The sequence below is a fragment of the Carcharhinus amblyrhynchos genome, chromosome 2, assembly GCF_965287045.1.
Source record: "Carcharhinus amblyrhynchos chromosome 2, sCarAmb.v2.hapA, whole genome shotgun sequence".
In the NCBI taxonomy this organism is placed as follows: Eukaryota; Metazoa; Chordata; class Chondrichthyes; order Carcharhiniformes; family Carcharhinidae; genus Carcharhinus; species Carcharhinus amblyrhynchos.
The window spans coordinates 25909672-25925955 of NC_137325.1; the positions used below are offsets into that span (position 1 = coordinate 25909672).

The 16284-nt window shown below is 40.6% G+C and overlaps 1 long non-coding RNA gene across 1 annotated transcript; it reads left to right on the forward strand.

Moving 5' to 3' along the window:
- Positions 1-86: 86 nt before the first annotated feature.
- Positions 87-13256, forward strand: LOC145360431 (uncharacterized). Its single transcript, XR_013889714.1, has 4 exons — positions 87-276; positions 6896-6985; positions 8868-8985; positions 11226-13256. It is a non-coding gene; the product is annotated as an uncharacterized LOC145360431 (long non-coding RNA).
- Positions 13257-16284: the final 3028 nt, after the last annotated feature.

A 16284-nucleotide genomic window follows, 5' to 3' on the forward strand; every position in this document is an offset into this window, starting at 1 on the left:
GCAGGAATAAATTGTCCCTAAATCAGTTTCCCTCAATCTGGATGGCCATGAAACATAAGACAGGGGTCGTGGGTAGAGAGGTGGACTGGTGATGTTGAGATGGCGGCGCGGGCTCGTTGGGCCGAAGGGCTTGTTTCCCGGGCTGATTTTGTTCTTTGTTCTTTGTAAGTGGCTTGGAGGTGAGCTTGCAAGTGGTGGTATTCTGGTGCACCTGCTGTCCTGTTCACCGAAGTAGTAGAGGTCGCGGATTTGGAATGTGCTATTGAAGGAACCTTGGTGAGTTACTGCAGTATCTTGTAGCTGTTACACACTGCTGTCACTGCCTATGGTGGTGGGTGGGGAGTGGATGTTGAAGCTGGTGAATTGGGTGTCAGTCAAACAGGCTGCCTTGTACTGGATAGTGTTGAGCTACTTGAGTATTGTGTAGCTGCACTCATCATACTCCTGACTTGTGTCTTGTAGATGGTGGACAGGCTTTGGGCAGTCAGGAGATCAGTTATTCTCCGCAGAATTCCCAATCTCTGACCTTCTCTGGTAGCCACAACATTTATATGGCTGGTATAGTTCCGTTTTGGTCAACAGATGTGGATAGTGGGAGATTCAGTGGTGGTAAAACCATTCAATGTCAAGGGGAGATAGTTGGATCCTCTCTTGTTGGAGATGATCATTGCCTGGCACTTGTATAATGCATATATTACTTGCTACTTATCACCCCAAGCCTAAATGTTGTCCAGGTCTTTCTGCATATGGGCATGGACAGCTTAACTAATTGGGAAGTCACAAATGTTGCTGAAAATTGCACTCAGTGAACATCCTCAATCTGACCTTATGATGGAGGGAAGGTCATTGATGAAGCAGCTGAAGATGTTCGGGCATGGGACACTACCCTGAGGAACTCCAGCAGTGATGTCCTGAAAGTGAGATGATTGACCTCCAACAGCCACAACCATCTTCCTTTGTGCTTGGAATGACTCCAATCTATGGATTCCCTCTAATTTCCATTGACTCCAGTTTTGCCAGACCTCCTTAATGCCAGACTCAGTCAAATGTGGCCTTGACGTCAAAGGTAGTCACTCTTCACTTCATTTCCAAAATTCAACTGTTTTGGTCATGTTCGGATTAAGGCTCTCATGAGGCAGAACCCAAACTGAGCATCAGTGAGCAGTTTATTGTTGTCTAGGTGTGCTTGACAATGCTATCAATGATAGTTTCAAACACTTTGCTGATGATGGAGGGTAAATTGATGGGGCAGTAATTGGCTGGGTTGGATTTGTCCTGCTTTTTGTGGACAGGGCCTAGTAAGGCAACTTTACACATTGCTGATGAATTAGAACAGTTTGGCTAAGGGCACAGCTAGTTCTGGAACACAAGTCTTCGATACTTTAAGCAAAATACTGCAGATCCTGTAAATCTGAAAAAAACATTGGAAAAAATTGGCAGGTCTCGCAGCATCTGTAGAGAGGAAAACAGAGTTAATGTTTTGAATATTTATGATTCTTTTTTCTTGCTACTTTATCTCTCAAACTCCCGTATTCTCCCTTGCTGCTTTATCTTCCAAGCTCCGCTGTTCTCCCTTGCCACTTCATCTCTGGAACTCTCCCTTGCAGCTTTTTCTCTCAAGTTCTCTCAAACCTTCATTCGATGAATTCTCTCAAACCCTTGCCACTTTACCTCCTGAACTCTTGTGCTCCATTTTGCTGAGGTATCTCCCAAAATGCCTCCCTTGCTGCGTTGTCTCCCAAGCGCTCCTCAGTTGAATCATGCTCTCCCTTGCTGCTTTATGACAATACATATCCAAGTTTAGATAATATCAACAGGTGACATTTCCATAACACTTCTGTTGTTTTTTCTTGTGATGCATGTTACATGGATTGGACATGCTGTTAAATTAACTTTGCTGCATTGCTGTAAATCATACCACAAGCAATGCTACACTGATGATAGTCAGGGAAGATGTTGAGTTCAGTGGCAGGGACAGTGACCAAACAAGTTGTTCTGTCCTAAATGATATTAAGCTTATTGGGTGTTGTTGTAGCTGTGCCAATCAAGGAAATGGTGAGTATTCCGCAACAATCCTGACAATCTTTTTATAAATGGGGGATAAATGTTGAAAGGTGAGCAGTTGCCATAGAATACACAATCTTTGCACTGTAGTCAGAGTGTAAATGGCGAAAAACATACAGTGTATGGGATACATATTGGAGGAATCTACTTTACTGAGTATTCCAGTTGCTGCTGAAGACTAATTCCCTGAAATAGGAACAATAATAAGGTGACAAATAAATATTTTGGTAAAAATTAGGATATGTCTTTTTTAAAAGACACTTGAAATTTGTATTGTCTAAACTACTTTAATGTTTATACCCAGAGCAACATATTTTTCACTTGCTTTCACTCCTTTGGGTGCCATCAGTGACATAGCGATAACAAGCTTGCCTATGAATCAGACGGTTGAGCATATAATCTAAATGGACGCTGCAAGCACTTTCAGAAGTGCTGTCTTTCAGACGAAGCCAAAACTGAATAAAAAAGGACACTATTGAAAGAACATTGGGGGATTTATCTGGTGTCCCAACCAACATTAATCCCTCAGCCAGCACCACCTAAAATAGATCACATAGCAATATCTTTCATTTTTGATCAGAATATATTAGCTTTATTAAAATCCATTAATCATATGTTATTTACAATAAAGCTAATTGGCTTCTAACTGATATAAATGCAACAAGAGCACAACATTTAAAGTATCCTGACATGCAATACATTTTATCAAAAGTAAAAGTCTGTCCAACATAGCATTTATCATGTGTTCCTTGGCAGTAAGCCCAATTTCACTAACTCCCATTGAATGATATATATCTAAATATATCCATTTCCATATTGGATTTTAAAAATGAAGTATCAAGTCTCTATCCACTTTAAATTATGCTACACCTGAAATAGAATTTGATAATATTGGTAAACATGTTCTTCATTTGATGAATACAGAATTTCTGTGCCAAAAATAATCATAACCCTAGTTCCATTCTCATCTCATTTTGAGGAATCAATTTGTTCCCACCTTTGCATGGTTGGTGAAACTGAGTAATATATTGATTTATTTTTTTAATGTTCAGATAACCTTTACTCGGCAGTTGTCTTTTGCCAATCATAAATCTTTAAAGTACAATTAAATACAGTTAAAACATATATTATTAACTGGGCTGTGATTTCATTATTCAACGATAGAAAACAATGTTGGCCTATTAGAGCACTTGACTCAGCAGCTGTCCAGTTTTCAAATGAATTATTATAGGCCAGTCTTCTAGCAGCGATTTATCACAGTTAAAAGGCTTCTGAAGCCTTTATTATGATGTTACCTTATAACTATTACCCTGGTTTTCTCTTGTTATTTCCCCTTCCTCCACCCTGAATTTTCCCTCACACTCAAAAGCCCTGGCATTCTTTATTTTCCAGATCTATTTGTCTCCTGTTCTTCAATTATTTTTTCTTAATCTCCATACTGATTTTCCTTCTGGACCTCATTTTGTCTGCCAGCCTGCACTTGTTTCCAGATTTATGTGAATTTTGAAGAAGTTGTATAATCATCATATCAAATGTAGGGTATTTACTGTCATTGAAGACCAGACACTCTGCGGATGGATTTTTTCATTGACCATCAGTTCCTTCTTGAAAATAGGCAGCCAGCAATTTAAAATTGAGAGAAAGTCATCAGGGAGTCCCTCAGCCACCCATTAACACCTAAGGCCTGACTGAGAGAATTTTCAGGCAGGCTTATCTATGGGACACTTGCCAGAAAAAGTGGTAGCCTACTCAAATATTAAATCAGGAATATGTACTTGTTGAGGATGCTGATGATAATTTTCCGGTACAAAGTGTTGGATTGAAGTCATTTGTGAAAGATATTTCACCAATTGGTTTGCCTAGATTTAATCCATATTCCCTTTCATCCCCTGTGAGTTAAATTAAAAATATATTTCAATATAAATTATACAAGCCAGTAAGTGTGAAACATGAGATGGGATTGGGAGAAGAGAAAACTGTGCAATTAGTTTTGGAATGTTGCAGTAAATGAACAACATGGCAATAATGTTTCAAATGTTCTGCTTAAGTTTCTATCATAGGACACGACATGCTGATCTCTTTATCCTCCTAGACTAGTAAGATCCATAACAACCCACTTCCTTCATCCTTCATACATGCTGTGCCCAAAGCCAGGTCTTTGCCTCATTGACTGCTGATGTTTCATCCCGAGCCATGGCAGTTTTTGCTTCTGCCTTCCTCAGAGGCTGGGCAAAGAAACAGGTCCCACGACCAGCTCAGCCAGAACAGGGATCAAGGCTGTTGCTGTTATTCTGAACCACATGCTAACTAACCCACCCACCAACAATCCTCCTATTCATGAAAATAAAATTTACAAACTTCTATGAACAGATAAGCTTAACAAGTTTACGTGTTTGCTTATGTAAATATATGTGAATAGTATGTCACTTCTTTTAGCCTTTATACATAAATATTTTCAAAAAAAATGTAAGTTCCATAAAATTACAGAAATTTGAAAAATCTGTCTTTTGGATCGTAAGTAAAGTGCTGCACTGCAATCCAGTAATCATTGCAGACTGAAGGATTGAAGATCAGTGACTATGAAGAGAAGAGTGAGGCATATTTACTAATTCTCAGTGGTATTATTGGCCCGGATTATGTGGCTGCTGGATGAACGATCAAAAAACATTGTGCTCTTGAAGATGTCTGCAGCTTTGCATTTACTGCACAGAATTAAGCTGTTCAAATTGTTTTTCTTTCTTTATTTTTTCATGGGATGTGGGTGTCACTGGCAAGATGTGCAATTGTTGCCCATCCCTAATTTCCCTTGAACAAGTGGCTTCTGAGGGCATTTTGGAGGACAGTTAAGAATCAACCACAATGCTATGACCAGCTAAAGTTGGCAGTTTTCCTTCCCTAAAAGGCATTAGTGAACCAGATAGGTTTTTACAACCATTACTGAGACTAGCTTTCCAATTCCAGATTTATGAGCTGAATTGAAATTCCACCAGCTGCCTTAGTGGGATTTTGAACCCTGTACCAAGATGAACTTCTACCTTACCCATTTAGTGACATTACCAGTACACCATCATGTCCCATTATTAAAGCATGAGAAATACTTACTATGAATCTTGAATTCTTTATTCTCAGCCACTAAAAATAGTGAGCCATTTTGTGCTAAAGAAAAAATGAATCATCAACTTATGTAATATGTTTCTCTCTAAGGTGGCACAGTGGTTATCACTGCTGTCTCACGGCACCAAGCACCCGGATTCCATTTCCGTTTGGATCAGTGTATGTGTGGAGTCTGCACGTTCTCCCACATCTGTGTGGGTTTTGTCTGGGTACTCCAATTTCCTCCCACGGTTCGAAAGACATGCTGGATAGGTACATTAGTCATGCTAAATTCTCTCTGTGTACCCGAACAGGTGCCGGAATGTGATGACAAGGGGATTTTTACAGTAACTTCATTACAGTATTAATGTAAGCCTACTTGTGAAATTAATAAATAAACTTTAAACTCTCAGAATGTCCCAAAGCATTTCACAAACTGTAAATCTCCTATGGAGTGCTGTCACTTGTTTAGTAGCCAAATACAGCGGACAATTTACATAAGCAGAGTCCTAGAAATATTGAAATAAATTACCAATTGATTTGTTTTAGTGGTGTGGTTAGGGATAAATTTAGTCAGGACAATTCTGCAAACAGTGCCACAGGATTTTATGTTTACAAAAATCTTAGTTTAATACTTCATCTGAAAGACAGCACCTTCGATTAATGCTGTACTTCCTCAGGCTTGAATCCATACTTTCTCACTTGGCCACAGGTGCTAGCACTGAATCAAGCTCATGCTTGACACTATAGGAACAGAGCAAAATAAATTAACTCAATGTCTTATTTTATTATTCCACCTTAAAAACCCTACAGTGCAGGAAGAGGCCATTTGGCTCATCGAGTCTGCACCAACCACAATCCCACCCAGGCCGTACTCCCATATCCCTACATATTTACCCACTATTTACCCTCTAACATACGCATCTCAGGACACTAAGAGGCAATTTTAACATGGCCAATCCACCTAACTTGCACATCTTTGGACTGTGGGAGGAAACCCATGCAGACACAAGGAGAATGTGCAAACTCCACACAGACAGTGACCCAAGCCAGGAGTCGAACCCAGGTCCCCGGAGCTGTGAAGTAGCAGTGCTAACCACTGTGCTACCATGCTACCCATTGTAGCCATAAGTTTTGTTTGAGGTACCAACATTATAATTACTACTCCTGGTGCAGAATTTGAGTCAAACTAAATATTTTTTCCACATGTTAGTAATAATTAGAAGTCTGTTGTCTACTTTCATATCCGAACAAAAGTTATGTCTGAAGGCAAAAATTGTTATAAGTGCATGTTGATAAAAATAATAAGCAACATGAAACCAGTCAAGTAAACTCATTTAGTTTGTGGGTTGATGCCAATGAACTGTTGATACCAGTAGCAATAACAACACCAAACACTATAAATAAACTGATGTATTGGTTTTCTGCCACATGCTTTGTAAGGGGAAAGTTATAGTGCGTTGTTTGATGTATAATTGAACATTACTTTATCTTCATATATACCTATATATCTGACTTCAAAACAAAAGAATATAAATTCCTTATTTAAGTCCTGTTAGATGATGTATGGGTATGTGCTGTCATAAGGGCCTTTAAAGTCCATTTTTATTAACGATTTAAGAATAAAGATTTCTTTTATGTGTTTCTTATTAAGCTTCAAAACCTGGAGAAAATTAAATCACCAAAAGCAGTTTAAATTCAGAGAAAATCAATATAAATCTATTTTTATTTTGAACAGCACTGAACCTCAAGAAGACAATAACATGGTGAATTAGCTCAATAACAACCTACAATTATTTACATCATTCAGCCTCAGTTCTAAAAGAAAGTAAGTTTTTACAATAAATATTGTGAAGCTGTTTTAGCAGTAAACTGCATAGTAATTGTAAATGAACCGCATGCTGCAAAATTACATCTGATCAAGTTAACATTTAAATTTACATATAACCACTCTAGTACCAAAAGTGCAAATATTTTTGAAATATGGCAAGTATAATTTTACATTGTGTAGATTATCTTGTGATTATCACATTGTTGTTGTCGGACATGGCAAACTTTTAATCTCTTCCCGTAGAAATTTATTTTCCTAGAAGAGATCATTCGTCACTAAAGGCCTATATCTTGAGGGGCACCACTCCACATCAAACATGGCTGACCAGGAGTCTCTCCAACTCTTACTGTCTACCATTGGCATCTGTTAGAAGAATTTGCATGTAGACACTCAACCTGTTTTCCATGTTATTGAAATAAGTCTTCAGGGGCCGGTGTCTCTTCACCAATTTCCTTTTATTTACAAGCTTTATTACAAAACATAGAGTGCTATAGATTTACGAGTCATAATTCGGAGTACCAGGGAACCTGACATTCCCAGTTATATATACAGAAAAGACTCCCTGATTAGTCAGGCAATCAGGGACATCTTTTAGTGTCCAACCAAATAAACAAAATCAAACTAACTTAAGGACAACTCAAAAGAAGAGTTCCCTAAAAGGAGGGGAACCGCCTGGAACAAAAGACACTTTATGAACTGTAATAGAGCCTGTAAATAAAAAGGAATTGGTGAAGGGACACCGGCCCCTGAAGACTTATTTTAATAACATGGACATACAGGTTGAGTATCAACTTGCAAATTCTTCCAACACATGCCAGTGGTAGACAAAAGACAAAGTGGAAAGGAAACTTAAAACATCAAATTAAAATGTGCTTAAGGGGATCAATAATACACCTCAGTCCCTGTGATGCCCAGTGGGCTCAGAAGGCATCAGCTGTGCCCTCGGACACCGCATGCTCCCTCTCCAGGGATACCTGGTCGTGAACATAGCTGCGGTAGAGGGGCAGACAGTCAGGTTGGATGACCCTTTCGATTAACCGCTGCTTGGAATATAGATGGAATGCCTTGCCAGGCCCAGGAGCAGGTTCACAAGGAGGTCCTCCTCCTTCCCCACCTCACTCTGCACTGGGTGCTCGTAGATTAGGAGTGTGGGGCTGAAGTGCAAACAAAATATTAACAAAAGGTTCTTAAAGAAACTAATCAGGCAATCAGGGAGGCCGATGTCAATTGTTGAAGTCATTACAGTTATGAAAACACTTCCCTTGGCCATCAAGTCCTGGGATGGGACTTATTCCCAGAGCTTCTGATTATAAGACAAGGAAACTACTGTGAAGTTGTATGAATGAAATAGTGGCATGATGAGAAAATTGGTCAAGTATTTGGTACAAAATAAGGAAAACTGACTTTGCATAACCTAAGACATGAATAAGACCAGAGAAGGTTAAGCAGTGCCTAACTTTGGTAAGACCTGATAAGAGTGACTCCACATGACCTAGAGCTGTTTGAGTATGACAAGATAAGGTCAGGGATGAAGGAGTCATTGACCTTCTTCTGTTCTATCAAAGGACAAGATAAAGATATGACTGATGAGACAAAGAGTTCTGGGAGGTCTGCAGGCTGTACCATGATTTATGACATTGCTTATGACGGTATTACTGATCAAATTCCTCAGTAAGCTCTGGTCACCCAAACTGGTAATGATTATGTATAAATACAGGACTGATTCTTTATGTTCGGGCGGACTTGAGGAAGAATTGGCAAGTCGTAACGAAGGCTCTCTGAACTCAAGATTTTGCCAATACTGCATGCAGTCCTTCACAAATAAAGACAAGTTATTTTGTTGGAACGGACTTTGTTGAGTCTTTCTATCTCAATCAAGAAGCAGGAAAATTTCCATTCAACACGTGGCGCTGCAGAGCAGAAACCAATACCCTGGGTGAATTCTGTGGGGGACTGAAGAAGTGATCGAGCCACGACCCGGAGGGAAGAGACACAAGGTAAGATTTATCTTGGTCTCTCTCTTTCTCTCGGACTGGTGCTGACCTCTCATCCCTTACGGAGGACGCTAACAGGTGATGGTATTTGAATCTAAATTGGACTGTGATTAGAGTGTTTAAGGTCAAGGACCCAACGAGTGGAGTGTTTGGGGTCAGGGACCAAACGAGTGGAGTGTTTGGGGTCAGGGACCCAACGAGTGGAGTGTTTGGGGTCAGGGACCCAACGAGTGGAGTGTTTGGGGTCAGGGACCCAACGAGTGGAGTGTTTGGGGTCAGGGACCCAACGAGTGGAGTGTTTGGGGTCAGGGACCCAACGAGTGGAGTGTTTGGGGTCAGGGACCCTGTGATTTTTCTTAGTTTGGGTCGGGGACCCCATGATTTTTCTCAGTTTGGGTCAGGGAGCCCGTGATTTTTCTCAGTTTGGGTCAGGGACCCCGTGAATTTTCTTAGTTTGGGTCAGGGACCCCGTGAATTTTCTTAGTTTGGGTCAGGGACCCTGTGATTTTTCTTAGTTTGGGTCAGGAGCCCCATGAATTTTCTTAGTTTGGGTCAGGGACCCCATGATTTTTGGGTCAGGGACCCTGTGATTTAATTTTGGTACCAGGAATTCTTTTTATTACTGTTTTTGCCAGGGGCATGGTATACTGACATTATGGGACGGATTTTAGACAAAACAGGGGCAATTCTCCTTTTTTTATGTGTTCTGAGTATCCTGATAAGGAACGTAATTTATGTTGATTATCTGCTGCACTAAATAGTAAATTGGATAAAGATATTTGGCCACTAGGAGGCACATCGAACTTGGAAAATTGTACTGCAGCAGAAAAAGCTATTTGGAAAACTTTAATTTCAAAACGGAAAAAAAAGTTGACTAGGCGCCACGAACAATCATTATTAGTGAGTTGGAAGGATAATGCACGTAGAAGAGGGATTGATGAATGTGTGGATGGGAAATCAAAGGATTGGGAAACTTTGAAATTGGAGTGTCAGCTTTGGGATAGGAAGCATCATGAGACAAAACGCCGGAGTGATAGGCAGGTTGGGCTAGCCCATCAGAGTAAACAACAGGAAGATCCTCCCAGTTGGCATGGCATGCCACTGTTTCTCTAAGCGATACAGAGGAGTTGACCCCTAGACCCTCCCTTTCCTTGTCAATTGGCTGTTGTTAAATGTGTTGCACATATGAATGGGACACCCCTGTGCAATTAGGGAATGCCTGTGCTGGTTCAGCTGCCAAGGCAGCAGCTGTATCAGCCTCTGTGATTGTTGCCACTGGGGGTAATCACGCTTTAAATCGGGTACCTGCATTAGAGACGAAGGGCATGCGAGAGATAACTGAGGTTCAACAGTTACAGAGGGATGCCTCTGATTCTGAGCACACACAATGGAAGTCAATGGGGTGTTCGCACTCCTTGGCGCAGGACAACTGGCTTACTCCAGTTGGTCAAGTTTGTATTCCAAATTCTTTATTCCCGGTACTTATTGACTTTTGCATTCTTGTACCCATCTTGGCAAGGAGGGAATGGTACAGCTACTTCTAAAGACTTGGTGGCATCCAGATTTGAATACAGCAGTGCAAATGTGGCTGGATCAATGCCTCATTTGCATGAGAAATAATAAGGGTAAAGCTATTAAATGCCCTCCTGGAACTACTTCCTTGCCAGATGGCCCTTTTGCCTGTATGCAACTTAGTTTTACTGAATTACTAAAAGTACAATGCTATAAATATTGTTTAGTAATAAATCAACTTGTTTAGTAAATGGATTGAAGCTTTCCCCACCAGGAATTGTACTGCACATACGGTGGTGAAATTATTGTTGACAGAAGTTATTCCTTGTTTTGGGGTACCCAAAATGGTGAGCTCAGATAATGGACCACATTTTGTGGCCTGGATCAATACTGAATTGTGCGAAGCACTTGTAATTAAACAACAACTGCACTGCGCATATCACCTGCAGGCTGCAGGAATTGTAGAAAGGGCTAATGGGACTTTAAAAGAAAAATTATCTAAATTGACCAAAGAAACTGGATTAAATTGGCTACAGGAATTGCCCTTGGCATTGTTTCACATGCGAGTGACTCCCCATTCGCAGACCGGACTATCAGCTGCAGAGATAGTCTACGGTCAGCCAATGAGGACTGCCTGGGATGCCCATGAAAAATCCCTGGAGGGACTAGACCTTCATGTGATGGGGGAACAGATGCAGAATTATTTGAAGCAATTAACACTTTCTCTGAAGTTTCTCCACTCACAGGTAAAACAGGCACATCTCCCAGACACAGCAGGGACAGCCACCTCTCCAGTGATCGAACCCGGAGATTACGTACTGGTGAAGAACTGAGATAGAAAGAAACTAGGATAACGCTGAAGCGGACCTTTTCAAGTACTACTGACCACACCGACTTGCGTAAAGCTTGAAGGGCGTTCAAGTTGGATACACCTATCTGATTGCAAGAAGATTGTCTCCAACCCAGATACGAACACAGGATGAAGATCTTCATTACATATTTTGGACTTTCTGGATTATTTGGCCTTAATGGACACTCGGTAGTGAAAAAGCGAACTATCCGGGGACTGCATGCCAATACCTATTTGTATATGTCATATATTTATGCTAAAAAATTGAATGTAAGCAAGTGTTGGGTTTGTTCGCACATCCCCGTCCATTCGAGGGAAGGAATACCTCTCCAATCCCTCCCATTCCATATAGCAGAGTCAGCTGAATGGATTCTATGTCAAAACCAAACAGGGATCAGGGGAGATATGATACAATGGAAATAAGTTGTCTAGGAAATGACTAGGTTTTCAGCTTGGTACCAGCCTGCATATAATCATGCCTTGCTTCCACCTTCCCTTATTATCCTCTCGAGTGATGTGCGAAGTTCCCTATGTTTTAGTAAATCAGGGAAAGGAAAGTTGATGGGACAAAGTAGATGCAACCTTACAACTGAATGGCAAGGACCAGTAGCAACCCTATCTAACAAGGGTATGTTTATTCTTGATTGGTCCACAGTATGGAATATAACTCTAATAACTCATGAGCACATACTTCCCCAACACCCTGGATGACATTGGCTGATGATTTTACGGCCTATAATGGAACGACTGGCAAATGTAACAACGGCAGAAACCAGAGCAACTGAACAGGCACTGGCCGAGGTCTCACCTGAGCTGGTGGCTGTCCGGACCATGGCAATACAAAATCGACTGGCTTTGGATTATCTGTTAGCCTCGCAGGGAGGAACGTGCACCATTGTAGATCAGGAATACTGTACTTATATCCCAGATGCCTCTGAAAATATCACCAACCTGGCTGACCATATTAAGAGACAGGCTGCTCAAATTCAAGAGATTGGCTGTGAATTTCTTGACTATGACCCACCGGGTTGGTTGGGATGGTTGGGTCACGGATTATTTGATTGGATTTTTAAGGCCTTCATGCTACTGCTACTGGGGATAGGATTGCTTGGTTGCTTGTGTAAATGCATTTTTAATCAGGTCATGGATATACCTATTTAATTGGTTGTCATGATATGACAAAAAGAGGGAATGTGAAGTTGTATGAATGAAGTAGCGGCATGATGGGAAAATTGGTCAAGTATTTGGTACAAAATAAGAAAAACTGACTTTGCATAACCTAAGACATGAATAAGACCAGAGAAGGTTAAGCTGTGCCTAACCTTGGTAAGACCTGATAAGGCTGACTCGACGTAACCTAGGGCTGGATAACAAGATAAGGTCAGGGATGAAGGAGTTATCAACCTTCTTCTGTTCTATCAAAGGACAAGATAAAGATATGACTGATGAGACAAAGAGTTCTGGGAGGTCTGCAGGCTGTACCATGATTTATGACATTGCTTATTACGCTATTACTGATCAAATTCCTCAACAAGCTCTGGTCATCCAAACAGATAATGATTATGTATAAATACTGAACTGATTCTTTATGTTAGGGTGGACTTGAGGAAGAATCAGCAAGTCGTAATGACGGCTCTCTGAACTCAAGTTTTTGCCAATACTGCATGCAGTCTTTCGTAAATAAAGACAAGTTATTTTGTTGGAACGGACTTTTTGAGTCTTTCTACCACAGTCAAGAAGCAGGAAGATTTCCACTTCAACACTACCACTACACCAGAAGACTGCCTTGGACATTTACTGCACTGTATCAATTTTACGATTAATAGATTTGTAATTATTAACAAGGTTTTTCAATGGGTATCTTGATGAAACAATCTTTAAAAATGATATATTGGTAAGGAGAAAATGAGGAATTTGGAGATTAAAATTATCATTTTTAACTAATTAACCACTCTTTTATAATCTGTGATTTTATGTGTGGAAGTTGAGAAAAAAAAATTATTTTCCTTGTTTAATAATTCAAGAGAAAAGACAACAACAATACTGTCAATTTTTAGAGTGTCCCTGAATTTTAAGAAGTATTGCTAAAGGGATTATCAGTAGACTTTGGGATTTTCTACCTTCTGACATAATTAAATTAATCACTAGATGCTAGACACCAATTCAGTGTCCATCACCAAGATGAGACAGATAAATGACATACGTATGAAATGATTGATAATTCATGATGCAATAAATGATTGGAGTTAGTTCCTTGGCCTTCAGAATCCAATAGAGTGCTAAACAATCTTCATGCTGTAATACAAGGCATATGCCTTATCTGATCCCATCTTGTTTATTAGACTTATTTCCTGTTCCATCAAACCTGTTAACACTAAACTGCTGATCACCCAACTTCCCCTCCTGGCTCCCCTGTTAGCTGATATTATTAATGGATCTCACTCTTCAGGTATTGTTCCTCTCTCCTTTCAATCTGTCACCATCATCCTCTATTTAAGGAACCCATCCTTAACAGCACCATCCTTGAAAACTACTACCCAATCTCCAACGTCCCTCTCTTCTTCAAAGTTCTTGAACATGTTTTCGACTCCAAAATCTGTTCCCATTTTTCCCAGAATTGCGGATTTGAATCCTCTAATCAGGTTTCCGTCCCTGCCACAGTAGCAAGATCACAAATAACATCCTATTTGATAGTGACAAGGGTAAATTTCCCCTCCTTGGCCTTCTCGACCTTCCATAAACTTTGACATTATAGAAGCCATTGTTGTCTTTACATTTGCAGAGAAGGGGACTTATAATATTTGTCTTAAGTTGGTGGGGCATAGGATGTTCCTAGATCAAAATGTAGTTTCTTGTTTGTTTCAAGCTGAGCCACACCTAGTGAGAATTAACCAAGAAGGGCAGTAGTAAAAAATATAACATTTTGAAAGCAGCTCATTTGTATTCCTGGTGCAATTACAGTTTCTTGATCAGCATTATCATCAACAACGCTATCATCATCTGTTAACATCATTAAATCAACAGCATCTTCATTATTATCAACAAATCAACATCATCTTCATCATCATTCATACACATACCAATTGACTTTGATTTATGACACAATAAAGAAACAATACGAATGCAACTGTGCAAAGCAAATATCAAATAACTTATTGATGTTCGAATTTAAGAATCTCCACCCATGTGTCAGCTATGGTTGTAAGTAAATAAATCTCCTGTTTTTCAATGTTCAGGAAGTCTAAATGCCTGGAATTACTCTCAAATTTTCTTACATTAAGCCAAAGTGGCAGAGTGGTTAGCACTGCTGCCTCACAGCATCAAAATATGCATTCAATTCCAGCTTTGGGTGACTGTGTGGAGTTTGTATGTTCTCGCCATGTCTGTGTGACTTTCCTCCAGGCGCTCCAGTTTCCTCCCACAGTCCAAATATATGTAGGTTAGGGGGATTAGCGTAGTGGGGTTAAGGGAAGCGGGGTGTTGGTCTGTGTATGATGCTCTATTGGGAGTTGGTGCAGACTCGATAGGTCAAATGGCCTTCTTCTGCACTCCAGGCTCTATGAATCTAAGTATAACAACTTAATGGTGAATCATGAAACCTTAGCTTAAGGAACTCAAACCAACTAAGGAATGATGTAATTGTTTTGCTTTTGCTACAGAACAGCCATAGGTAGAGTTGATCACACCATTGCTCTCTTCCAATGCTTCTCCACTGTCGTCCATTTGGGCGGGACTGGTCTCAAGTGTCTCCATTTTTATCTATCAAATCGTTGACAAAGAATCACTTGCCACAGCTTTGCTTCTTGTCTTGCCTGACATCTCGGTGTCTCCCAAGGATCAGTCCTTGGCCCCTCCTATTTCTCGGCTACAAGCTGAGATCATCTGAAGTAAAGCAATAATTTTCACATGTATGCTGATGACAACAATCTCTACTTCACCACCACCTATTTTGACTCCACCATTGTTGCTAAATTATCAGACCAATGAGCAAAATTACCTCCCATTAAATATTTACAATATTAAAATCATTGTTTTCAGCTCCTGTGCCAAATTATTTCACTATTGGCTCCATCCCTCTCCTTGGCAACAGTCTGAGATTAAGCCAATCTGTTTGTATCTTTGATATCACAAATGTGTCACCAAGTTTTGTCAATCTGGCTTAATAGGGACGATCTTACTGTTGTGCCCAGATGGGCAGGGCGAGTAGGTAAGATTGCAAGTGAGCTGGAAAGTCAGATTTGCACCCGATTTCTCATCTCTTGCAATCTTACCAGTACCGGATGTGCTGCACGATCAGTCTCATGCCCATTTATTTAATTAATTCATTAAATTCATTGTAATGGTGATTTGGCAGCACAGTGGCACAGTGATTAGCACTGCTGCCTCACACTGTCAGGGACCCAGGTTCAATTCCAGCCTCGGGTCAGTGTCTGTGTGGGGTTTGCACTTTCTCCCCTTGTCTTGTGGGTTTCCTCTGGGTGGTCTGGTTTCCTCCCACAGTCCAAAGATGTGCAGGTTAGGTTGATTGTCCATGTTAAATTGGCCCTAGTGTCAGGGGATTAGCTGGGTAAATGAGAGTTACAGGAATAAGGCCTGTGCGGGATTGCGGTTGGTACAAACTTGATGGGTCAAATGGCCTTCTTCTGTACTATAGAGATTCTATGAATGAAATCAGTGAGCCCAGGACTCAATCTCCAGGCTCACTCGCCTGTGTGGCCTCGCCATAGGAAGTTCTGAACCAGATTACAGAACCCTACAGTGCAGAAAGAGGCCCTTTGGCCCATTGAGTCTACACCAAACACAATCCCACCCAGGACCTATCCCCATGTCCTTACATATTATACCTACTAATCCCTCTAACCTATGCATCCTTGAACTCTAAGGGGCAATTTCTTAGCATAGCCAATCAACCTAACCCGCACATCTTTGGACTGTGGGAG